The following is a 26,184-nucleotide window of genomic DNA, read 5'->3' as shown; positions in this document are numbered from 1 at the left end:
CTACAAGGAAAGCGTCTTCCTCCCCTGAGAACTTGATCAATGTTTAAAATGGCATATTATTTATTATTATGTTTATGTGAATTTATTTTCCTTTCTCTGTGATGGCCCACTTTTGCAACAGCCACCACTATCACATCAGATGACACCCCTCCAATTGGGACAACTTTGCTTGTGACTCGAGGGATGGGGATGCATTATGTATAGTATGTTGGGCAGATATTGGGATGAGTTCCACAATGCTATGCCATTGCAGGACAGTACCCAAAGGTTTGGACCAGCATGTCTTTGACCAGACCAGTAGTCGGTTTTATTATCCAAGACAAATAATAGGGATCCTCACAGAGACTGGTGTGGAGGAACCAGCATGGTGGTGAAGAGGATTTGGGGTCAGGCAACATGGTTTTGAATGCCAGTTCTGCTGCTTACTACTAACTTTGAGGCCAGTAATTTAACCTCTTTAAACCTTTTTTCCCCTTAATTTTTATTGTGTTAATATATATACAACATAAAATTTCCCATTTTAACCACTTTCAAGAATATAATTCTTGAAAGAATTGTTACAGCTACAATGTTGTGCTACCATCACCACCATACATTAACAGAACTTTTCCATCACATCAAATAGATATCCTGTCCAAAATAAGCATTAACTCTCCCCTCCATACCCCTGGCAATCTATATTCCACTTTCTATCTCTATGAATTTGCATAATCTAGTTATTCATATCAGTGAGATCATAAAATATTTGTCTTTTTGTATCTGACTTATTTCACTCAACATATCTTCAAGGTTCATCCACATTGTAGCGTGCATCAAAAGCTCATTCTTTTTATGACCAAGTAATATGCCATTATATGTATGCACCACATTTTGTTCATCTATTGATGGACATGGGTGGCTTCCATCTTTTTGATTCTTCACCTTTAATACAGGGTTTTTAATAGTAACTGCTTCACAGGGAGGTATAAGGATTCAATGAAATAATACTTGAAAAGCCCTTTAATGTTGAGTGATACACAGTATTTGTGCAGGAAGTCTTAGCTGTTATTCATATTATTATTACTATCACATTTCAGAAAATGCCCCCCGTTGCATTTTTTCCATGTGGTATGTATGTACGTGTGTATGTGTATGTGTATGTTTGTTTTTTGAGGTACTGGGGCTGGGGATTAAACCCAGGAACTTGTACGTAAGAAGCTGGTGCTTACCACTGAGCTACATCAGCTCCCTTGAGTTGTTTTTTTTTTGTTTGCTTGTTTTTTGTTTTCAGGAGGCACTGGGGATCAAACCTGGGACCTCCCATGTGGGAAGCAGGTGCTCAATTGCTTGAGCCACATCCACTACCTCCACTATTGCATTTTTTAAAAAGTTTTATTTATTTATTTCTCTCCCCTTCACCCTCCCCACCCCTCCCCCCCAGTTGTCTGCTCTCTGTGTCCATTTGCTGTTTGTTCTTCTGTGTCTGCTTGTATTCTTGTCAGTGGCACCGGGAATTTGTGTCTCATTTTTGTTGCATCATCTTGCTGCGTCAGCTCTCCGTGTGAGCGGTGCCACTCCTGGACAGACTGCATTTCTTTGCATGGGGTGGCTTTCCTTACGGGGTGCACTCCTTGCGCATGGGGCTCCCATATGCGGGGGACACCCCTATGTGGCACAGCACTCCTCGCATGCATCAGCACTGCACGTGCTCCAGCTCACCACATGGGTCAGGAGGCACTGGGTTTGAACCGTGGACCTCCCATGTGGTAGGCGGATGCTCTATCCATTGAGCCAAATCCACTTCCCTACTCCTGCATGTTGACATTAAGCTGGCAAGTCCTTTCTTGGAGTTGTCCCTTGGAGCATGGTTTTGACTTTGGTCATTCCCTAGGGGATAGTTAAGTGAATTCAATACAAAACTGTTTGTCTAACTCAATTAAAGTCCTAAGTATTATTGAGTGTTACAGAATAAGTAAAAGAAAAGTTTTATTTACATTTTAGTTATGGACACTAGCAGCATAGACTACATAATGGCCAAGACCTCCACCATCACAGAAATGAGCGTTTTGGAAGTATATAAAAAACAGAGTTTATCAGCTCTTTAGTATCCATGATTTAATGCTGGTAAGGTTTAGGGGCTAGAAAGATGATTGCCATGGTCAGAAGGACTTTCCAAGCCTACCTCTGAGTGGTTGTTCTGAGATCTTCTGCCTTTCCACTTTTGACTGGCCTTCTCCTGTCTGTAGATTATACTGATACTCTCCATCTCATCTTTGGACAAAGCTGGTCCTCATTTCTGGGGCAGCTAAGATTCATGGGTTGCAAGCAAAAAAAGAGGTCTGTTGGTAGGATGATGCACAGCTTGGAGATTCAAAGGAAGAGTTAAACAACTTAGTCTTCTGAATGACGGGATTCAGGTACTCCTGGTCTCAGAAACAACTGTCTTCCATTTTGGCATCATTATTCACAGGGCAATTTCCTGAGAGAGAGATGAGATTGGTCCAGCTTGGACTGGGTGATTCCAACTATACCATCCCTCACTGACATTTTTAGAAAAAGAAGGCAGAGAGGTAGAGCAGACCAACCCAATAACTACTGCTTTTTTTTTCTTTTTTCTTTTTTCCTGAGACATGAAAAAGCATTGTTGGGTGGTTAGCAAAACAAGATTTAAAAAAAAAAAAAAAAAAAAAAAAAAAAAGAGGGAAACGGACTTTGGCCCAGTGGTTAGGGCGTCCGTCTACCACATGGGAGGCCCGCGGTTCAAGCCCTGGGCCTCCTTGACCCGTGTGGAGCTGGCCCATGCGCAGTGCTGATGCGCGCAAGGAGTGCTGCGCCACGCAGGGTGTCCCCCGCGTAGGGGAGCCTCTCGCGCAAGGAGTGCACCCATAAGGAGAGCCGCCCAGCGCGAAGGAGGGAGCAGCCTGCCCAGGAATGGCGCCACCCACACTTCCCGTGCCGCTGACGACAACAGAAGCGGACAAAGAAACAAGAAACAAGACGCAGCAAAAAGACACAGAAAACAGACAACCGGGGGAGGGGAGGGGAATTAAAGAAATAAAAATAAATCTTTAAAAAAAAAAAAAAAAGAGCAAAAGGTGGAAGCAACCCAAGTGTTCAACCACAGATGAAAAGATAAATAAAATGTGTTATATACAAGCAGTAGAATATTATTCAGCCATAAAAGGAATAAAGTTCTGATGCATGCTACAACTTGGATGAACCTTGGAAACATGGAAAGTAAAATAAGCCAGACATAAAAGGAGAAATATTGCATGAATTCACTTACATGAAATAATTAGACTCTGCAAATTCACAGAGTCAGAATACAGATCACCAGGGTAGGGTGGGAATAGGGAATGAGGAGTTAATGTTTAATTGGTAGAGTTTCTGTTTGGGGTGATGGAAAAGTTTTGGTAACGGATGGTGTGTTACGTAGCACAACACTGTTAGTGCATTTAACACCACTGAATTGTATACTTGAAAATGGTTAAAATGATTAATTTCAGGTTGTATGTATGTTACCAGAATAAAATTAAAAATAAAAACCATAGGACTGTACAACATAAAGAATGGAAGCTAAACTATGGGCTATCACATGTCAGAAAATACATGCCCCCCCCAATTCCTTTTTAATATAAAGCTGGCAAGTTCTTTGTTGAACTTGCTCTCAATAATAATATTGCCCTTGAGTTAATAGTATCATTATAATAATGTTGTTTCATTGATTGTAACAAAGGTAGTACACTAATGTAACAAGTTGATAATAGGGAAAATGTGTGTGCAGGGGACAAGGGGTTGGTATATGGGAATTCTACTTTCTGCATGATTTTTCTGTAAATCTACAACTGCTCTAATTAAAAAAAAAAAGTTTTTAAAGTCCAGAGAAATCATATGTGGGCAAATGTTTAGCAATCAGTGATCCAGGCAAATAAAATAAATAAAATAAATAAAAAACAGCCTTGCTTCCCCACTTTGTCGTATTTGCAGATTGCTGTGGTGTAAATCCTCCCAACAGACTGATTTAAAGCTACCAGCATGAAAATGAGGTTGGGAAGATGTTTTACTTTGTTGTTCTTGATTAAACCTCACCAAAGCTATGTTGTACTTGGAGTCACTAATATTTACTCAGGGAAGTGATGAGAATGGGGGGTACTTGGGAAAACAGAGGCAATGTGAGAATATCCTGACCTCCAGAGCTATTGTGTGGCAATGAGACAGATGGTAAGATTGGCATAGTGCACTGGGGTCTGTAACAACCCCGTGCTATCATCTTAAACCCAGTTCCATTATTAGGAGTGATTACTGAATGTGGAAGTCAGACACGCGGGGATCTAAGATTACAGGTTGAAACCACAAGAGGTTTTGACTTGTGAAATAATTGAAAGGGATAAGACAAGCAGAGATGAACAGCTGCACATGATTTCTATTACTCCTGCCTTCTACAATTAAATGTAATGTTTCCAATTAATTGTGACAGTTGGCTTTTGTTTCCCTTTGATATATTTGGGGCTTCCAAAAATAACCTCACTAAATGACATTGCCACATATTTTAAATAACCAGGGTGGCCAAAGAACAAAATGACCAACCATGGTGGTGTTCCTTTGTAGTATGTCTCAGAAATCTGCACCAGGATGTAAAACTCAGCTCAGATTCCAACCCTTTTCTTCTTCATCTTTGGCAAGGAGGGATGAAGGACAGGGTAGGGAAAGACAGAAGATGAATGAGGAAAGAGTTGGCTCTTGATCCTAAAGATGGAAGCTGGAGGAGGGAAGAGGGAGATGATCATTGACTCTTCCATGTGAAGCACAGCATAAAAGCTTTGCCAGTCACCCTTTATATCAGTCGAGGTCCCAGCAGGGAATGGAATTCATCTCAGGTGGTTCAAATGAGGAGGCTTTAGTACAGGGACAACTTGCCAAGGGTAGGGAAAGCACTCAGAGACAAACAACAGTGGGGAGCTGTTCCCTCCCTAGTGTTGAATGGTCATGGGAGGAATGGAGTTGCAGGAGCTCAGGAGAGCTGGAACCATAGAGCAGGGACTTCCTGGTGGAACTGCTGGTATGGAGGCAAATCTGTTTCTAACAACTGTGGGACCTGGGCAGCTGTGTGTGGGCAAATGTTTAGCAAACCACAATCTAGATGGAAATAAAATGATATATCCCTGCTACCTGGCTTTGTTGTACTTGTTGATTACTGTGGTGTAAATACTCCCACCATGCTGAATTAGCGCTACCAACATGAAGTCACTGAACATGGAGTTGGGAAGAGATGCATATGATTGGTTCTCAGGGTCACATAGGAGCTGGTCTGTCCAGCACACCGTGGAAGGAGGGTGTGAATACAAATGGAGATTCACGTGCCATAGGTCCAAGTATTTTAAAGTTCTATAACAAGATAATGACCTGGGCCCAGCCTACCTTGAAATCAAAGATCTGGTGGTGCATTACCCAGATCTCCCCTCCTTCAAGATGAAGTCACGCATTCCTCCCCCAGCTATTGTGAGGCTGGACTGAGTTCTTCTTCAAGCTTTATCCTCTGCTGCAGGGGGCTGCCTTGTCCAAGATCACTCCCTCCCCAGGGTTAGCCCTCATCCAATACTTAGTAGATGTGGGGACACAAAGACCATGCTGAGCTCCCCAGGGAATCAGCTGATGTCTTTGTTGCTACTGTATCCCCGTTCAACTTCTCTTTCTGCCCAGTCCTACTTCCCCCATTCCCTTGCAGCCACTGTCTCTAAGAGTACTTCCTAATAAACATCCAACATGTATAGCTCCATTTTGGAGTCTGTTTTCCCCTGAGACAGGGGAAAATCAATCCACCCAATTGTTTTTGAAAATAAAGTTTTATTGGAATATAGCCAAGTTCATTTGTTTGCATATTGTCTATGGTTGCTTTCATAATAAACGTAGTCGAGTAGTTGCAACAGAAACTCTTTGGCACCCAAAGCCTAAAATATTTACTTTCTGGCCCTTAGCAAAAATATTTGCCAATATACTTTAAAGCCACAAAACTGAAACCTCTGTGTATATCTATGCTTTTTGTATGATTGAAAATCATCAAAATATTAAAGACAACTAAATTAAATTATTATTATATGTGACAAGGCCTTTTGTTATGGGCCAGCAATATTCGAATGAGTAATAAAATGAAGATACAATAAATTTATAGGTTATTATATATTTACCCTCTAATACTAATTTTTGTCTTAATTTCAGCAAAATCACTCTTTCGTAATATATAGGTTCCACATGATTTATGTTATGTTGATAGTAAAGACTGGAAGGATTGAAAGTAAAATATAATTGTGCTTAAAGTATTCAATATTTCAATAAATTTTCATGAAGACTGCAAAATAAAATAAATATAAAACAATAAAAATATTCTAAACAATTTTTTCAAAATTGTTTTTGTTCTAAAATACACAAAATTTATCAAAATTTAAAAATATATACAAATTATTAATTAACTTCTAATTTTAAATATAAACTGCATAGAGGTCAATTTTTTATTTAGAACTTTTTAAAAATTTTAATTGTAATAAAATCTTCTAAAATATTCTTAGAGCATAAATCTATTTAGGGTTTTAGTATTTGATGTCCATTCAGTTGCCTACTGTAAAGATTTGGTAACTTGTTTGATTCAAATGATATCTAGAGTACATGTGTACAATATGTAGTATTCCTTAGTTACACCTGTTTTAGTAGTTAAAAACTGCTATGAGCAATGTACTAGAAATGTGCTGGCCTTTATAATGGGAATTTATTAGGTTAAAAGCTGTGAAAATGTCCAAATGAAGGCATCATCAGAGATGCTGTCTCACCTAAGGCAGGGGATACTGGACTCCTGCTTCTCTTCTGGGTCTTGCTGCTTCAGCAGCTTCTGGCTGCTCCATCTGTGGCTTCCTCTCTCAGGCTCCTCTCTGAGCTCCTGGGTTCCTTCTCTCCATCTCTGCAGCTTTTCCTCTGTGTGTCTCTGCTTTCAGTCCTCTGTTTCTAAAGGCCTCCAGCAAGAGGACCAAGATCCACCCCAGGTCATGCCTCACTGGAGCCATCCAATGAAAGACCCTCAACTAAATCCAATCGAATCAAAGGGTGCCACACCCACAGGAATGGATTATCTCTAAGAACATGATCTTTTACAAAAGCTCCCAACTGTTATATCTCCTGAAACTGTTATAAGTACCACACTAAATGGTGAGTGAGTACTTTGGGAGCGTGAATTGGATCACAAAGGAGCAGCTAGCAAATGAGTACTCAGTACTGCCAGAAAGCAGTTATTTCATTATGCAAAAAATCTATTGCGTTCCTGCTGAGAGGAAGGATTTAACAAGTTAACTACTGTGCCTCTTTAACTAAGGGCTCTGTCACTCAAATCCTCCCCACATTCCAAGGGTTGTCCCCTCCTGTAGTAGCAGCACTCTCTTTCCAGTGACAGAGGTATCTGTGTGCTCTTCAGTAAGTTTATTCTGTGTGTGTCCCATAATATGTTCTACTCTCTGAAGTATTGGGCCCAAGACTGGAGCCGCAAAGCCTATTGTCTGACTTCCACTGGCAAAATCCAACATGAAGCAGTTGCCAAGGAGCTCAGGTGAGCAAGGGCCAGCCTACCAGGCACAAAGCAGGGAAGGGAAAGGTGAAGAATGGATGGAGAGAGGAGTAGAAGGTGTAGAGGGAGAGTAGGCAAACACAGATACCCTTACACCCACGTACCCTATAGGGATAGTCTGTGGACCAGTGGAAATTGTCATATATGTCATCTCTTGCACATGTCTTTTTTTTTTTTATTGATTTTGTAATAATATTACATTAAAAATATATATGTGAGGTCCCATTCAACCCCACCCCCCCACCCCACCTGTCCCCCCCCCAGCAACACTCGTTCCCATCATCATGACACATCCATTGGATTTGGTAAGTACATCTTTGGGCACCTCTGCACCTCATAGTCAATGGTCCACTTCATGGCCCATACTCTCCTCCATTCCATCCAGTGGGCCCTGATCTTGCACATGTCTTGACCACACCCTATTTAATGCTCCATAGTAACCCACCTCTCATCACAAAGTAGTTTAGCATTTAGGCTATGTGCCATTTCAATTCACTCCCAATCAGAGCCTTAAACCTTTATTAGAGAGTTAACACAAAGGACTACCAAATCCCTCACCCTGAGGGTTGAGGGTTAAGTACTCTTTATTATTCTTTCTTTTACAGTCTAACAGTATCATAAATTACAACTTTTGGGATATGAAAGCAAAACATTTCTATAGGTACAGAAATATGCTGACTTAAGGAACAGTGGTGACCTGGTTCAATCTTGCAAAAGATTTGCAAAATTGGCCTGAGAATTTCTCAGGTCTTCCTGAAAGTGTGCTCCACCCAACCTGAAGGACTTTCTCTACCTCATGTGTATGTGGAAGGCAGGGAAAAGACTACTGCTTCACTAGCCCACTATCGAACAAAGGTTCTTTTCTACTCAGGTGGTGTTCATTCTCTGAAGGGGAAAAAATATTAATATTTATTGAGTGTCTACCAAGTGGTTTTGGGGAATTTATTTTTTTTCAGGCCAACCAAGTAAATTAATATTTATTGAGTGTCTACAAAGTATCTCTTGGGAGGGAGAAATAGAGTCCATTAGCCAGGTTGGAGTGTCATATAGGCTCAGGCCAAAAAATTGGTTGGGATTGGTTGGTGACATGCTGGCTAATAAGCAACTAGAGAGAGTCGGGCAGCAAAGAGAAACAAGAGGTAGAGCAGACACTATTCAGAAATGCAGAGATGAGCCACCTTGCAGTACTAGGGGCAGAGACAGAGGTAGTATTTCCTGCAAATGGGGTTTGGGAGGTTGCCTGGTATTCTTACATAAGTCCATCTTCACTTGAGTTGGCTTGGGGAGCTTTCTGTTCCTGCCTCCTCAATGTATTTTGAGACAGCCAAATGGTGTCATTTCTTAACAGCTTGCTGGATATGGCAGGAGGTGATTTTACCCATGACATGTGATGTGGGTTGACTGAAAACAGTACATGTTCAGTACATGTAATTTGCTCACTGACAAATTGCATTAGTCTTTTTAGGAACAAATAAAACCTTCCATTGAACTGAATACTCAGTCACTTCCCTGGAGTTCAGTACAACTAATCTAATTTCCTACAGTTTTCAGATGCTAGAATAATAATGAAGAAAGTTGAAGAGTTAAATATTGACCTGTTTCCAGTTTGGGCCTATTACAAGTAGAAGCGCTACCAATATTCTTGATGTGTCTGTGGTGGACATACGCAGCCATTTCTCTTTGGAACATATCCAGAGAGGATACGCTGTGTCACTGGAGGTGCATAAATTTATCTTTCCAGACATTAAGAAGTGAGGAAGGCAGTCCCTTTAAGGAGCAGATGACAGGTTGTTTCCTTCACAAGATATGTCAGACTCTTGAGAGAAGTACAGGATTTAGGCAGGTACAGAAAAGACAGATCTTTAATTTTTTTTTTTTTTACTTTTGAAGCAACTAGTCCAGAAGAAGAGGTTCAGTGATACCTTAACTGAGCTCTGCCTGGAACAACCCAAGCTTCATTCCACTTGGCTGTGCATCACATCTGAGTTCCCTACATGCAGGTCCCACTGTAGTTAATTTCTCTGTTTGGAAAGTTCAGATCTGGGTATCCGGCTCCCCATGTCTTTTTCATTGTTTAATTCAGCATGAGACTTTGCTCTGGAGAGCAGAGACTACTTTTCATGATTTGCAACTCTTTTGAGCTTCTGGGGTCAAAGATCGTAAGCTGGGAGTTGGCAACACATAGCACCAGAAATACTGTCTCCATGAGGAGTGCTATGGGAGTCTGGAGAATTTGTGCTTCCCATTGGGTTGTATTTTTGTACTTAGCTCTATTTCAACATCCAAGAATGCATTAGGCAGGATAAACTGTTCACTGAATATCTCTGGAAGCACTGATGATTTTCCCATCTGAATACTTTCCATTCTGCTTATCATTCATTCTGTCCTGGAAGATATCAGGCAGCAGCCTACGAGCATATAACCCACAGGTTTTTAATAACTCTGAGAAACAAGTAGGGTAAGCACTTTTCTTCCCATTTCACCAGTGCAGGAAACCTGAGACTCAGAGAAACTGTGTAATGTGCCCCAGATCACAGAAATAGTTCAGAGCATAAGTGGTATTAGAAGTTAGGACACCTCTCTCTAGCCACTAAATGATAAAAAGCCCCAAACAACATTCAAGTATGCTGGTCCTGATTATCTCTTCAAGCTATGTCATTGGGCATGGCCATTTTGCCCCAGTCAATTATATTCATTTCATAATATTTGTTAAATTCTAACCATGTACAAAGTTGTTCTGAGACCATTCCATCAAACTGGTCAGGGTGATAGACAATGATGTTCTGTTCCTTCCACTGATCAGTGCATTAGCTACACGTGGGTGATAGTTTTCTATCCATGTATGGTGGATCTATCTTATAAATCAGCAAAAATTTCTCTCAAATTCCTTTAGAAAAATGTTCCTTGAAAGTTCTTCAGAAAATATACCTTTGAAAGTCTTCCAGAAACATGTCATATTGGAGACTGACATACTCAAGTCCTACTTGGCTGCTTCTTCCTCCAAACCACCTCTGTTTCTTTTGTTGAGTACTAGTTAAAGTAGTGACTGTTACAGGGCCATCTTTTATAAAATATATATTAGAATCATATTATGCTTGGCAGGATGCTCACACTGCAGAAGGAAAGACAAAGCAGAGATGGGCTGAGGGAAAAGCTGCTCGTAATGCCATTTCAGATGGAGAGTAGAATGGCAGCTAGAGGCACCTAAGCAATTGAAACTGTCCTCTAGTATAAGCTAAGTGTCCATACAATGCAATCCCACTGTTTGACCTGTCCCCCAAAACTTGGGCCACTGCTGTTATTTCTCTGTCCATTATTCTGTTGTGTGTCTTAGTTAATACTCTGGCTATGAGTAAGAAAAGCCATCTCTATTGAATGTAGATAAAAGTAGGAATTATAAAGACATGGAGGTGTCTAGCAAACCTGAAGATCAACATGATGAACATCATTGGTTCCTTTCCCATAATCTACTTCTCTTCTTCCTCCTTAACAGCAGCCCCAGATTTCTGCTTGGGAATCTGTTTGGATCTGGGGAGGTGACTACAGCTCTAACTGTAGGGGTGGACCACATGACTGTGATGCAACCAATCAATCAACAGCCCACTTCCAGCCACAATGGGGCAGAGACAGGCATGTGACCTAAGCCAGTCCAATCAGGGTTACTCTCAGAGCTTTAGTTGGAATTCTGGAACTCTTTCCTTCTGGATGGAAGAGAGAAGATAGGTTGCCCCGAGGGCTTGTGGCAATCTTCTTGACTTTGCATAGTGGAGAAATGCAAAAATGCCAGATCCTTGGGAATACCATCTGAAACAAGTTCAGTCATGTAAACTAAGAAAATCCCTCCTCCCTCCTGTGTTCTCTTTCCTCTCTCTCATCTCCTTTATCCATTCCTTTTACAGAGATTCATGATCACTGCGCATATAACCAAACATGGTTCTCCAAAGGGCTGATATTTCCTAAATTCGCCTCTGTTCAACAGCCCAGATGGAATTACAAAGTCTTGCACCAATATCAAATTTCTGGAAGCAGGGATTTGATTTGTCCATTTCACAGGAGCCTTGAGGCAGAAGGAGACAAACACAATTGCTGGCCCACCACATCAGTTACACGGAGGGAAGCTGGATGGAACACAGATCAAATTTGTAGCACAATTTACTAGGTGGGTAAAGGAACCCATTATCAAAATGAACTGAAGGTGATGAAACTTTTTTTAAGTGGAAGACAGGTTGTCAGCAGATACATTCTCTCATTACATGGTTTTTCTTCAAGAGAAATGAGAAGAAACAATGTCCTTTTGAAGAAGTATATGTGGTACAAGATTTTACCAACTAAACCAAAAGCAATTCCTAGAAGCCTTTTGAAAAGAAAATACTAAAATTAAATACTAAAATTCCTGTGACCACAAGAAATGAAAGATGGATGGCAGGAAGCAAAGAAGAAATAAAGAGCAGCATTTGTGTTTGGGGACTTTTGTTCAGATTAGTTGCTAAAAATAATTACCCTGCTGATTTAGGAAAGATCTGTTTTGCTTTGTTTTTTTTTTTGTTGTTATTTTTTTTCTTAAAGATTTATTTTTTATTTATTTCTCTCCCCTTCCCTCACCCCCCAGTCATCCTCTCTCTGTGTCCATTCGCTGTGTGTTCTTCTGTGACCACTTCTATCCTTATCAGTGGCACTGGGAATCTGTGTTTCTTTTTGTTGCGTCATCTTGCTGTGTCAGCTCTCTGTCTCTTTGGTGCCATTCTTGGGCAGGTTGCACTTTCTTTTGCACTGGGAGGCTCTCCTTCTGGGTTGTACTCCTTGCGCATGGGGCTCCCCTACGCAGGGGACACCCCTGCGTGGCACAGCACTCCTTGCGCACATCAGCACTGCGCGTGGACCAACTCCACACGGGTCAAGGAGGCCCGGAGTTTGAACCATGGACCTCCCATGTGGTAGATGGATGCCCTAACCACTGGGCCAAGTCTGCTTCCCTGCTTTGTTTTTTAACATTATAATTCTTTTACAATTAGAGTGCTATGAATTTATCCAAATCTGGCATATGCGAAAAAGCTTCTGGTTCAAGACTCTGCATTATGATCATCTATTGCAGGGGCAGACACAGTTCAGAAATGCTCTACACTTAGCTGAGGTCATTCTTCTAATTCAGAAATGTTTCAGATTCTTATTCATCCCAAAAGTTTCCTTGGGGGTAGCAGAGCTTTGAGTTTCAGAAAATTTAACTTGGTCTTGTTTCAAAAAGGTATTTTTAATGAGATTCCCCCCCTCCCATAGATCTAAAAGACCGTATTTTGAAAGATATTTAATAATTATTGTAGTTTTCAGAATTCTTTCAAGTTGACATAAATCCAACCCAAATTAGCTTAAGCACAAAAGGGAATATGCACTTGTATCTGACAAGTCTAAGCTTGAGTCTATTTCAGGCCTACTTTCATCCAGAGCTGTTAAGCCTTTTTCTTCCTCTCTCTTTAATAGTAATCATGTAATAATTAAAATGCATTGAATCCTTACTCTATGTACTTTTTCAAAATTAAAAATTAAAAGATATAATCAACATAAAAATATTGATGAGATACTGTGATAGTTAGGCTAATGTGCCAATTCGGCCAGGTAATTGTGCCCAGTTGTTTGGTCAAGCAAGCACTGGGCTAACTGTAATACAAGGGCATTTATGGACTTTAGTCACCATTGACTTTACTGCAGTGGTAAATCATAGATAGCTGATTACAATTACATCCATCAGGGTGATTGCCATTAGCAATGAGTGACGCTTTATTCAAACAATTGAATGCCTTAAAAGGGGAAGTGATTCCAACATTGAGTGAGAATTTCCCAGCTCATCTTTGGACAGCCAAAATCTCCCAGAACTCATCAAGAACCTCATTAGCCTTTCATCGGAGCCCCTAATTGCAGCCTGCTCATGGAACCTAGACTTGTGAATCCCCACAGTCATGTGAGAGACTCATAAAATCACATACTATTGACAGATATCCCTTGTTGATTCTGTTTCCCTAAAGAACCCTGACTAATAAAGATACTTTACATTTTTTTTCATACTAAGTCTTTTGAAATGTGATATTTTACCCCAAGCACATCTCAATTTGTACTCACCACATTTCAGGTTCTCTATAGTCACATGTGGATGGTGGCATCTTATCTCCCAAGAAGGTCTACAGAGTGTCTGGCTCAGTCTAAGGTGAGGCAGATGGGGCACCTATAATGACTATGGCATAAACACCCCCATGCCAAGAATGAAATGAATACAGGGACGTAGAAAGGATTTTCTCTTTCTGCTCCCCAGTTCTATAGCACCTACAAGGGGTCATGCCACTTGTAGATGCTAATTTACTGGCATTTGACCTAGAATATAAACTCCTTCATGTCAGAGTCTGTCTTATCTAGGTTGCCATCCCTGGTTTTCAAGAACAGAGATTGACATGGAAGGTCTTCACGCTATGTCTGTGAGACTAGATGAATACGGATCAGTGACCACTCACTCTGGTTTAAACTCTCCACTATCTGAGGTTTCCCAAACTCCTTTTCACTGGCCACCCCAAGACCCCCAGACACAAACCTACATAATTTTCTGGCCACACAATTGCTTATCCTCTATTCCTTCCTCTCTGAGCAGGCTTGCTTCTCTGTCAGAAGATGAAGGGCTAGCTTTCTACAATTATTTTTGTTGTTGTTCTTTATAAGAGAAGTTGTGAGTTCACAGAAGAAAAACATGCATAAATTACTCTCTCCTTGTCCTCTGTATTGGTAGTGTGAACACTATATGATGGGGTGTATTTTTCTTTATGTTTATCCTGTTTGGTGTTCTCTGGCCTTCTTGGATGTGCATATTCACATCTTTTGCTTTGTTTGGGAAGTTCTCTGTCATTTCTTTGAATAGTTCTTCTGCCTCTTTCTCTCTTTCTTCTGTTTCTGGGACTCCCATAATGTGTATATTGGTGCACTTGGTGGTGTCCCATAGCCTTAGACTATTTTTGCTTTTAATATTTCTTTTTTCTTTCTGCTCCTCAGCCTGACTCATTTCAGATGTCTTATCTTCAAGTTCACTGATTCTTTCTTCTGCCACCTCCACTCTGCTCTTGAAACCCTCCTGGACATTTTTCATTTCAGTTACTGTGTCTTCAACTCTAGTACTTCTATTTTAAATCTTTTTAAGATTTCTATCTCTTTACTTAGACTCTCATATTACCCATTGTTTTCCTGATCTCCTGTAGTTCTTTTCTCTGTACTTCCCTTCATCTCCTTAAACTTTTTAGGAGGTACAAGGGATTGAACCTGGGACCTTGTACATGTGAAGTGTGTGCTCAAACACTGAGCTACACTGCTCCACTCCTTAAACATTTTTAAGATAATTTTTAAGAAGTTTTGTTTGGTGTTCACATTCCCATCTTCTTTACTGGTGTTTACTGTATTTTAATCCTCTTCCTTTGGATGGACCATCATTTCCTGTTTCTTTGTCATGTGCTCTTTTGTTGCACACTGTACATTGTAATATTTTAAAATGTTGCCACTGGGATTTACTCCCTGGGATATCTGTTTCTTGATTTTGTAACAAGTTGGTGATAAGAGAGATGTTTTCTTGACCTCAACCCTCCTATCACGAAGGTCTGCTTTAAGGCAAATGCACTGTGCAGGGTTTTCCCTTCTGTACTCAGACTCTTTTCTCCTGGGCTTTTGCTTAATATTTATTTTGGAGTTTCCTTGTTTACAGGAGTTTGTTGTCCCCTCTATTTCCCAGGGGAAAAACCTCCTTCTCCTGGGTATCTGAAGCCAGCAGGCCTTTGTCCAAGACTGTCTGTCTCTATAGTTTTTACACTATTTTCATTGTCTCATGCTGATTTTGTTTGGAGAAAAATTTGGGGTAGAGGGTCACTCCAGGGAGGATTTGCCCAATTCAGTTTTTCCCAGGCAAGGACTTAAGAAGGGGGTGCAGACCAGGAAGAAAGTGCCCATGAGGGGGTAAGGAAGGGCACCAAAACTTCTCTCTTTGCTCCCCAAAGCTGAGCTTTCCTGGCCTACTCAGCAAATGCAGCCCTTCAGCTAACTTTCCCCCACAGCCCCAAGAAAACCCTGTGTCTTTAAGTGTCCACCGTTTCCAACTCTGTCCAGGGAGGGTTGAAACAATGGCTGCTCTCAGGGCAAGGACCCAGCGACTCTAATTTGCTAATCAAAAGCCATTGTCTGTGATGAGCTGTGCACACTCCTGTTCTTGGCAAAGGGGATTTTTATATCCCTTTCTGTCACTGCTGCTAGACAGGTACTGGACTTTGTGGTGGCCTGCCAGATGAGTTGGGGCTGGGTTTTGGTAGCTGTGGATAGAGCAATTTACATTTCTTTACCATAATTTATCAGCCTCTTCCTCTGGTTCTTCCCTGGATGCTGTATAGTGTTCTGGTCTCAGAAGTGGCTCAAGTATTTAAACCCCTCCTTCCACGTGGGAGGTCCCAGATTCAGTTCCTGGTGCATCCTAAAGATGACAAACAAACAACGAGCAGACATTAAGCAAAAACAATGAGTAGACAACAAGCAAAAACAAAAAACAAGCAGGGAGCAGATGTGGCTCAAGCAGTTGAGCTCCCACCTCCCCCACGGGAGGTCCTGGGTTTGGTTCCTGGTGCCTTCTAAAGAACAAAACCAGACAACAAGCAGACAATGAGGGAAAAAAAAAGCCCCACAATGAGCAGACAACAAGCACAAGCAATGAGCAAACAGACAAAAGAACCATGGGAGTGGAAATGGTTGTTGCAGACAGTTTCTGCATGTTTAATAGTTCTGTTAGTGGAAGGACTGAGTCCTCGTGCTCCCTACTCTGCAGTCTTCCCCAGAAGTCCTTCTGCAATTCTTGAAATCTCAAAAGAAGAGCTCTATCAGAGTGCCTGTGGAATGTAGTTTCCACTTACTCAAACAAGATCTTTAAGATCACAGAATGAATTTTAAAATATATATCTATATAATGTGTGTGTGTGTGTGTATATATATATATATTATTCTTGTAGTGGATATCTCAGAGCTTTGCCCATACCAGAAGCTGAATCAATGCTGGCTGAATTTTACTGCTGATAGGCTAAAGCAAGAAGCATTGACTTTGGTGTCAGAACACCTGGCTTTAATTTTAAGATTGCTGAGTGCAAGCAAGCCCCTGTACTCACCTAAGCATTTCTATAAAACAAGGCAATTAAACCAGAAGTATGATTTTTAAAAATAATTCTTTCCTATGTTTATTATGGAAATTCAGGTGCAAAGAGAAAAAGCCTGTTCTAAATTTCTCCAGGGTAAATTCAAGTCATCCATTGAATTTCAGTGTCATTTTAAACATGCATTCAAAAATCACATGCAACGTAAAGGAGGAAGTATTTGTATTCCAAAACCCCAACTTCTCTTTTATAGATGAGAATGCACCATGGTTTTCTTATGTGAAATGGAGTTTCATTAGAAGGTTAATATCAGGAGGATGGAAACTTTTGGAAATAAACCATTTAATGACCATTATATATAGATATCATAAAAAGCTATGAATTTAAAGAATGTCAACACTGACACATTTATTTAAGAACTTTTGGACTTGAATGCTATTGTTTTTCAATGATTCAACATTTCTTTTTCTTTCTCAGTTAACTATTTACATGCATAAATAATTCTCATATTGACAGTAATAATTATTTCTGGGTAACTTTCAAATTAATGCATATCTTTCAAAATGAGTTCATGAATTTGTACTTTAAGTCATCAAGATATTAACAAACATCATGATTTCAGGTGTGCTGCACTTAAAGTGGTAAATTTTTAATAACTTAAAAAACATTGCCATCTGTGGTGACAATTACACATAATTTTAGGAATTCTCTTACAGTTGGCTAATATTTTTATTTTTAATTTTGAAATAATTTCAGACCTACACTAAGTTTGCAAGAACAGTACAATGAATTTCCATATTCCTTTTACCCACATTCTCCATTTTGTTAAAGTTTTACTGTACAGATTGATTACTGTTTTTTTTTTAATTATTTATTTTTAAAAATTACATTAAAAAAATATGAGGTCCCATTCAACCCCACCGCCCCCACCCCCCACTCCCCCCACAGCAACACTCTCTCCCATCATTGTGACACATCCATTGCACCTGGTAAGTACATCTCTGAGTATCACTGCACCCTATAGTCAATGGTCCACATCATAGCCCACACTCTCTCACGTTCCATCCAGTGGGCCCTGGGGGGATCTACAATGTCCCGTAATTGTCCGTGAAGCACCACCCAGGACATCGCCACCTCCCAAAAACGCCTCCACATCTCATCTCTTCCTCCCATTCCCCAAACCCAGCAGCCACCATGGCTACCCTTCCCACACCCATTCCACATTTTCTCTGTGGACATTGGATTGGTTGTGTCCATTGCACATCTATGTCAAGTGAGGGCTTAGATTACACATGGATACTGGATGCACTCCTCCTGCTTTCAGTTGTAGACACTCTAGGCTCCATGGTGTGGTGGTTGACCTTCTTCAACTCGATGTTAGCTGAGTGGGGTAAGTTCAATAAATCAAAGTGTAGGAGCTGAAGTCTGTTGAGGCTCTGGGCCTGGGTGTCATATTATCAGTCCAGAGATTCAAATCCCCTAAATATATCTAAAACCCCAGCACCAACTACAATTCCAATAAAGTAGCATGCAAGTCTTGTGAAAAGAGGATTACTGTTTATCTAATAGGCGTGTGTATGTTTATATACATATACACATATACACACACACATAGGTATATATTTTCATATTATTATTCTATTTCAAATGGTGATTTTAGGAGGGTTGGCAACTTTGACGTGCTACGATTCTATAGTAATGGAGAAAATTAAGGAAGAGGAGCAAGTAAGTCTCAGGACATCCATAAAATATACCCCAGGGGCTGCCTTGACTTGCGGTGACCCCTAGATGCTATGGTTTTGGGGAAGAACAGTGGGCTGGGGTGTGGTGGTAAGAAGGCTATGGGGAGGGAGGAAGTACCCAGGCATCTGAAACATCTTTGCAAGCAGTGAATCTCTGCCAAAATGAGTGCTGGGGACCACCAGCACAGGAACAGAGGGCTGATGGCCCCAGGCCAGCTCCTGCAGAACAGGGCCTGCTGTTCAAGCCACTCTCCCCATCTGCCCACGGCTGACTCTTCTTTTGATTGTGTATGCTGTCCTCTGCTTTTGAAGAAGACAATGTCAATAATGTTCGCCAGCTGGGGCTGCAGGTGTCGCCAAGAAGACCAGCAGGGCCCAGTGGTCCTCCCACACTGGGAACATATGGCATTTCCTCTTTGCTTTGGAGCTGTGGTTGCCACTCAGGGAGCCTGGTTTTGGGAGCAGTTGGGTTATTAGACTTGTGGTTTGGCTCATTATGAGGCATCTCATTTCCCATCCTCCCATGTGCAAGAGCCTCCCTAGGCCACAATAAACATTTTCTACCCAATACAGTTGTGCAGGACTCTCAGTTGTTGCCTGTGAATATATTCCAACTTCATTCACACTGATGTTGTTTATGCAATCGATTCTATAAATGTGCACATACTTTCAGCTGTATTTAAGGCAAGACAGCATGTTTAGAGGTTCTTCATCCTTTTATCTGAGGAATCCATGGAAGAGGACATCTTCAGAGAGCCATTTTAAATATAAATGCAATTGTGTAGGGAATAAATAAAGAGTGTAACAACATGACTTTATTGGGAGAGTTACTGCCACAGCACTGATGCTTTAAACCAACTCAACCATTCAACACTTAGCGATGGCTCAATACGGGCAAATCACACAGGCATCAGAAAGGTGAATTTCTTCATTTGGGTTCCCCTAGAAGCAGATCCTAGACAGTGGTCTCCTGGGGATATGATCCTGGGAAACACAGGGAAGAGTGCAGAAGTGACACAGAGAGGGGAAGGCAGCCAGCGTGGGGTGCGGAGACAGGCAGGTTACCTCTGTGGCCTCCTGGAGCTCACTCCTACTGGGAGGCTCTTGGGGACAACATCGAACAACTCCTTGAAAATGATCCCACCTGAGGCTGAGGGAGCTGGGGTATTTATATACGAGTTATTTCAGGGCTGCTCCCAGGGCCAGCCTGACTGAAAGCAGAACATGGACAGAGCAGGGCAGAGTCTTTTCTGGCCAGGAGAGCCTTTAGGCAGAGATGGCGATGTGGTAGTTAGACTTCAGGAGGGCCTGTATCACGATAGAAATGCTTGCCAAAACTTGATAGTATAAGCTACTATGGGGTAGGCAGGGTTTACAGTTTTACCATTTTGCCACATGGGAAACAAGTTTAGAGAAGTTTTCCCAAGGTCACATGGTGTCTTAGTTTCTTGGGGCTGCTGTGAAAAATCACAAATTGGATGGCTTAAACCAACAGAAATTTATTGTCTCACAATTAGGGAGATTAGAAGTCCAAAATCAAGGTGTCAATAGGCCCATGCTCCCTCTGCAGCCAGTAGGGGAGAATCCTTCCCTGCCTCTTCCAGCTTCTGGGGGTGTCTGGCAACCCTTAGTGTTCCTTGACTTGCAACTGCTTCACTTGAGTCTCTGCCTCAACTAGCACATGGCACTCTCGTGTGTTTCTTTCTTTTTTTTTTTTTTTTAAAGATTTATTTATTTATTTAATTTCCCCCCCTCCCCTGGTTGTCTGTTCTTGGTGTCTATTTGCTGCGTCTTGTTTCTTTGTCCGCTTCTGTTGTCGTCAGTGGCGCGGGAAGTGTGGGCGGCGCCATTCCTGGGCAGGCTGCTCTTTCTTTTCACGCTGGGCGGCTTTCCTCACAGGCGCACTCCTTGCGCGTGGGGCTCCCCCACGCGGGGTACACCCTTGCGTGGCACAGCACTCCTTGCGCGCATCAGCACTGTGCATGGCCAGCTCCACACGGGTCAAGGAGGCCCGGGGTTTGAACCGCGGACCTCCCATATGGTAGACGGACGCCCTAACCACTGGGCCAAAGTCCGTTTCCTCTCGTGTGTTTCTGTGTCTACATTTCCCTCATTTCATAAGAACATCAGTCACTGGGTTAGGGCCCACCCTAATCTAGTGTGACCTCATCTTAACTTGATTATATCCACAAAGACCCTCTTTCCAAATAGGGTCACATTCACAGGTACTGGAGGTTAGGATTTCAACATATTTTGGTGGACACAGTCCAACCCACAAGCCCTGGTATATTAGGGTTCTTCTACTAGTGAGTTGTTCTTGTTTTTGTTTTTAATTAAAAACTGAACGCAAATTGACAAAAGCAAAAAGGAAAACATATTATTAGCTCATGTAACCGAAAAGTCTAGAGGTAGGTCTTCTGGTTCAGTTGGATCCAAAGTCTCAAACCATAGCATGAGCATATCATTTCTCATCATGGTCTGGCCACTCAATTCTATTTATATTACATTAATTCATTAAATCAATAAACACTTATTTTTAGAAATTAAACCTAAGAATTAATTCATAAGGACACTTTATAAACAATATAAGTGAGAAAGTGAATCACCTCAGACTAATTATAAATACAATTGAAATTAAATATTAGTAAGGAAAGAAATACTAGTAAAAGAATGTTGAGTGTATACATTTCTACAAGTTGGGAAGCTGTGATAAGATCAGAAATTTGAATGAATCTGTGCAAAAAGCAGCCAGTATGGGGAGGAGAGAGGAATCACTTATATATCTTATATCTTTCCCATCCAAGTTTCATCTCTTATCTCAACTCTAGTGCCTTCTATGTTATTTCAGCAATGGCTCAGATATTAAACAGCTTGGTCAGAGGATTTAAGTAATGCCTGTGTACATGGATGTTGCATACAATCTTCTGGCCTGGGCACTGATATTCCCCCACTTCAGTGGACCCAATGGCTATTTTGGTATCTACTGCAATGCATTCTTTCTGTTTATCCAGTCCAGGCAAGAATGGAGGTGCTCACCCTGTCTCAAGTTGCCAACGTCAGGCCCCAAAAAACAGCACCTATGCTAGTAGGATTCAGCAGGAACTGGGAGGTGTTTTCTGGTGGTGAGTCCAAAAGAGACCTGCAGAAGTGGAAGGTTCTGGAAAATCCTGAATAGAAAAACAAGTTGTTGAGTTAGCTTTGGGGAAAGTGGGAGGAGATGCCATTAGGTCATCAGGAGCTAAGGGATCCAGGGGTATGGCTGAAACAAGAACGAGATGATGGAGTGTTCCTCAAGTTGGGTTCCGTGGGAAGTAGTCTCTGATTTGAAGTTTAATGTGCAGGATGTTTATTGGGGAGTATCCTTGGGAAGAATATGTAAGGAAAGGAAGGGGAGGAAGCAGGAGTGGGCAGAGGGAGAGGTGGAGACCCTAAGAAACTCTTGAGCCAGACTGGTCTTTCAGAGTTGTCCCAAGTCAACCTGAGATGCCCGGACCTTTGTACTTCAGCATCCATTGGTCACTGGATGTAGGTTGGTCCTGGAAGGGGGTGACCTTGGATGGCATTGCTCTCAGCAGCAGAGGTAATCCCTGAGGCATGAATGACTCAAAATATCTATCTTCTGAATTTCAGATCCCTGCATGCAATGGCCAACTTTGCTGCCCCAAGATGAGTGAAGAGACTCAAGGACAGGAGTGGGAACATAAAAAACAAGATGATGATGGTGACTGCAGAAAGGTCACAGAAGACAGAGGTCAGGGTACCAAAGCTGGTGTGATCATTTTCAGTTTTACTGAGGGCTGATGCTTATCCTAGAAATGGTTTCCTGAAGAGTGGATCCCAGATTTTCAAAACTCATTTCTACCCAATCATTCGCATCTCCCATTAACGTACTATTGCTATTTCATAACGTTATGTGGATGTTTTTCCCCTTTGCTTTGAAAGTTGATTTTGTCCTCTCCTTTTTTCATTACATAGTTGAGTGTTTATAAAAAAGACCTTTAGGAAGTAATTCAAGACCAATATAATTTAAAGATCTCAGAGCCAAAAGCCTTTGGAAGAAAGAGTTTCAGGTCTTCAAAGCATATATGTCATCCAATAGCTTGAGCTACTGAGATTTTCTTGGGCAAGAAAACTCTGGAATACTAGAATGAGACTTTCTTCCTTTCTCTCCTGTCTGCAAATTGTTCCATAGGTTAAGTTTTGAAGTGGAGGAGACTTCAAATTTGATACCCCAAACTACAATTTATCTCCAAAAACTTAAGAGGACAGAAAAACAAAGAGAAAAACTTCAGAAGAATGAAATTGTACATTTGTGGTGTTGGAAACAGTATGTGATTGGAAGCCAAGAGACTTGGGTTTCTAGTCCCGACTCTGCCATTAAAAGTAGCTGTGTGACCTTGAACAGAACACTGAAGTTTTCCTGGCCCCTTCTATAAAAGGAAGGGGGTCTGGGCATGGTTATCTGTAAGCCCTCCCCTTTTTCATTTTTCTTTCCTTTTCTTTTCTTAAAACTTGAAAAGCAACTTTATTTTTGGTCCTCCATCATCATCCCTTTAAGTTTACTTAGTAGAGCTGGATTGGTTCCTGTTCTTGCATGAAAATGCGGGCAGCCTGAAAGACTTTTCTGGTAACTTGAAAGTAATCCAGTTTCCCATTCTAACCTTCCCTTTAATGCTAAGTTGCTATCATTTACATGGAAGTCAGCAATGTGCTGCCATACAAAGAAACTTCATTTGAGCTCACAAATGTTAGTAGACTTATGAAGTAGGCTGGACAGATAGAATTGCTTTATCATTTTGCTGTTTGGGAAAGAAATTTAGATATATTTTATTACATGGTATATCAGGGCTCTTCCAGTGAAAAATTCTTCCAGAAAACCCAACTCAAACTAGGACAAGAAAAAATGAGAACCTACTGGCTCATGTCATTGAAAAGCACAGGGATAAGTCTTCAGGTTCAGCCGGATTGAGGAGCTCTAGTTATGACATTTAGCTTTTCAAGGCCATGAAAGACAAAGGATTGAGGAACTGTCCCAAAGTAAAGAAGACAACTGAATGAAACATGTAATCCTGGGTTGGATCCTGAATCAGGAAAAGGAGAGTAGTGGGACAATTAGTGCAATTTGTATAAGGTCTAAAGATGAGTTAATAGTATTGGATGATTGTCATTTCCTGATTTTGATGACTGATCTACTGTTATGTAACTTGTTAACATTTTGGAAGCCTAGATGAAGGACATGCAAGTCTTTTTCCTATTTTTGCAACATTTGCAAAAGATGGAGCTTATTTCAAAAGGAAAAGTTAAAAGAAATTATAAAAATAAAGAACAGCTCTGGAGTGGTCTTTTGTTAGTACATTGATTAGAATTTCCATTGCCATGATATTTCATGGACACGAAGATGGTGTGGGTCTCCAAAACTGTCTTGGCAATCCATTCATTTGCAAAACTGAGAATTCACAGCTCTGTCCAGGGGGACGCCAAGCTGAAAGCAAATCGTTTTTCTTTTATGAGGCTTTTAAAGGGTCTCTGACCCAGTCTTGGAAGAATGCAAAAAAAATGTTTTGGTTTGAGAGTAAGACAGATATCAATCCAGAAAATTTTTAAAGCAGGCTATTGTTCAAGTAAGAGTTTCAATCTCAGACTGGAGAGCAAAAGGATTTGACAGAGAAACTCACAGGAGCCTCATCTGAGCGGGTTGTTTTGGAACCCACGAGCAAGTAGTAAGCCAGCATTTAGAATGGGTGAGTCTGGAAAATAGATTTGATGGAAAAAAAAAAAAGGATGATTCACTCACCAATAATAGTGATAAATATTGCTGGCAAGGAATTTTAATTAGCAAATGGAAAATTAGCCCAAGATACATATACTGAGTCTACTGAGTCCCTTAGAAGTGAGATCAGAACAAACTCTCTTAAAAAACGAGAACATTTGTAGTAGCTCCTGGCCCTGGGATCCATTGATCTTGGTTTTGTTTTGTTTTTCTTATTCTTTGCAATGTGGGAGATATGTTCTCTCTTTCAGAGGAAATCTAATTATTTTCCCACTGAGTTAACATGAAGATTACTCTGAAACGCATCAGAAAAGCATTGCCCACTGTATTTATTTCTTTCCCTAAGTACAAAGAAGTATCTTAAGGTTTTTTTTCAGAATCATTAATTATGAGTCTAATTCATATTCTGCAACTGGAAAAGGAGGCTAGTATCAAATTGTGGGAAGTAAGCTCAATCAAAATCCTTAACTCGGAAATTTGTTTGGAGAACTTTGTCTTAAAATAAGGCATGTCTGGGGTGAGAGGGATGCCATTCTCAGGGTATTCAGAGGGGACACGGGTTAAAGTTCTGTGCATGATGCCTCTCCTTGGAACTCTACATCAAAGGTAGGCCATCCTATGTTCAGTAGGATTATCTCTGATTCTAACTTTTTCTACTTTCTTATAACAAATTCCTTAAAATGTCCTCTTCTGTTTCCTATGTTCTCCCCTTTCTTCCTTTCTTTTCTTCTCTTGTCCCTTTATTTCTTCTCAGCTCCATGACCACAGCCTTCTGTGCTTCCATCTGATTTTCAAATTGCATCTGAGTTTCAGATTGCATGATTCCAGGGAATAAGACGTTACAAACAGAAAAACGTGACACCCAATAAGTGTGAAAAGCCTTCCTCCTCTTAAGGCTTTCTGGATTCTCCAGGTTCAACTTCAAGCCCCATCCTGGATTTGGTGTAACCATATAAAAGTTCACTTGAATCATTCTCTTGCTGACAAATGCTAATCTCCCACCTGCACCCACCCCTTGCTTAAGTCAAAGCCCCACCTTCCAACTTCCTTGATCCTTCTTTTATACCCTAGAGGCCCAGGGTTGATTGGTTTATTTTTCCCAATTATTCATTCCTTGTAATAGGATTTATATATGGATGCCCTTGGCCAGGTGACTGTCCAGAGCCTCTCAGTAGAATAGGCAGCATATATACCCCATCCATTGTCTTTGAGGTTGGCCAGGTGACTTGTTTGACCAAAGTTGGAAGATATCGTACAAGCAGAGGTTCTGAATGTGCTTTGTGGTTCAGCTTGGCCTCTTGTGCTTCTGCCATCTCCATGAGAGAAGCACGCCCTAGGTATCTGCTGATCCTAGAATGAGAGACATGTGGAGCAATCCTGAACTTGATGTGCACTCTGGAGTCAAACCCAACCAACTCACAGCCTGAAGAAGACTTTCCCTAGTGAATCTGTTGAACTATGACCATGAAAAAGAAAGTGTCTGTTGTTATAAGCCGCTGAAATGTATTTTTTTGGTTACACATCATTATTTCAGCAATAGCTGACTGATACATAGGTCTCTTGTCTTTATATTTCCAGTAATGAATACATTCTTTAGCGTTTCCTGTAAGATTTGCCTTTGTATGAATCTTGGTGGGAGGTGAGTCCTCTCTGGTTACTCCTATTCCCAACAGCAATAACACAGGCATGTGATCTAATGCAGCCAGACACTGCCTTCTTCCCAGAACCTTGAATTTGGAGAAGGGAAAATTTAGAATTCATTTCTTTGGGGGTGGCAAAGTGTGTCCAGTGGGAGTGACATCCTAACCAGACTCTTACTGCAGCAAGATTTTGGATGCAACTGTGTAAGCCTGACTTCCCTTGGTTGTTGCCCATTCTAGCCTTCCCATAAATTCTGTGAGCAATGACTAATCTAAATAATTTCTTTTCTGCTGGTTA

At 41.1% G+C, this 26,184-nt stretch overlaps 1 long non-coding RNA gene across 1 annotated transcript in view; it reads right to left on the bottom strand.

Annotated features, from left to right (window-relative positions):
- The window catches only part of LOC139437489 (uncharacterized), a 58,899-nt gene that overhangs the window by 9,357 nt on the left and 23,358 nt on the right, over window positions 1-26,184 (bottom strand). Inside the window, exon 3 of the long non-coding RNA XR_011647286.1 lies at window positions 15,940-16,067. This is a non-coding gene — a long non-coding RNA (uncharacterized lncRNA). The remainder of the gene's footprint in view (window positions 1-15,939; window positions 16,068-26,184) is intronic.

This window comes from Dasypus novemcinctus, chromosome 24, assembly GCF_030445035.2.
Source record: "Dasypus novemcinctus isolate mDasNov1 chromosome 24, mDasNov1.1.hap2, whole genome shotgun sequence".
Lineage (NCBI taxonomy): Eukaryota > Metazoa > Chordata > Mammalia > Cingulata > Dasypodidae > Dasypus > Dasypus novemcinctus.
Note: the sequence above shows the minus strand (reverse complement) of the source record. Positions and strands in the feature narration are given on the sequence as shown.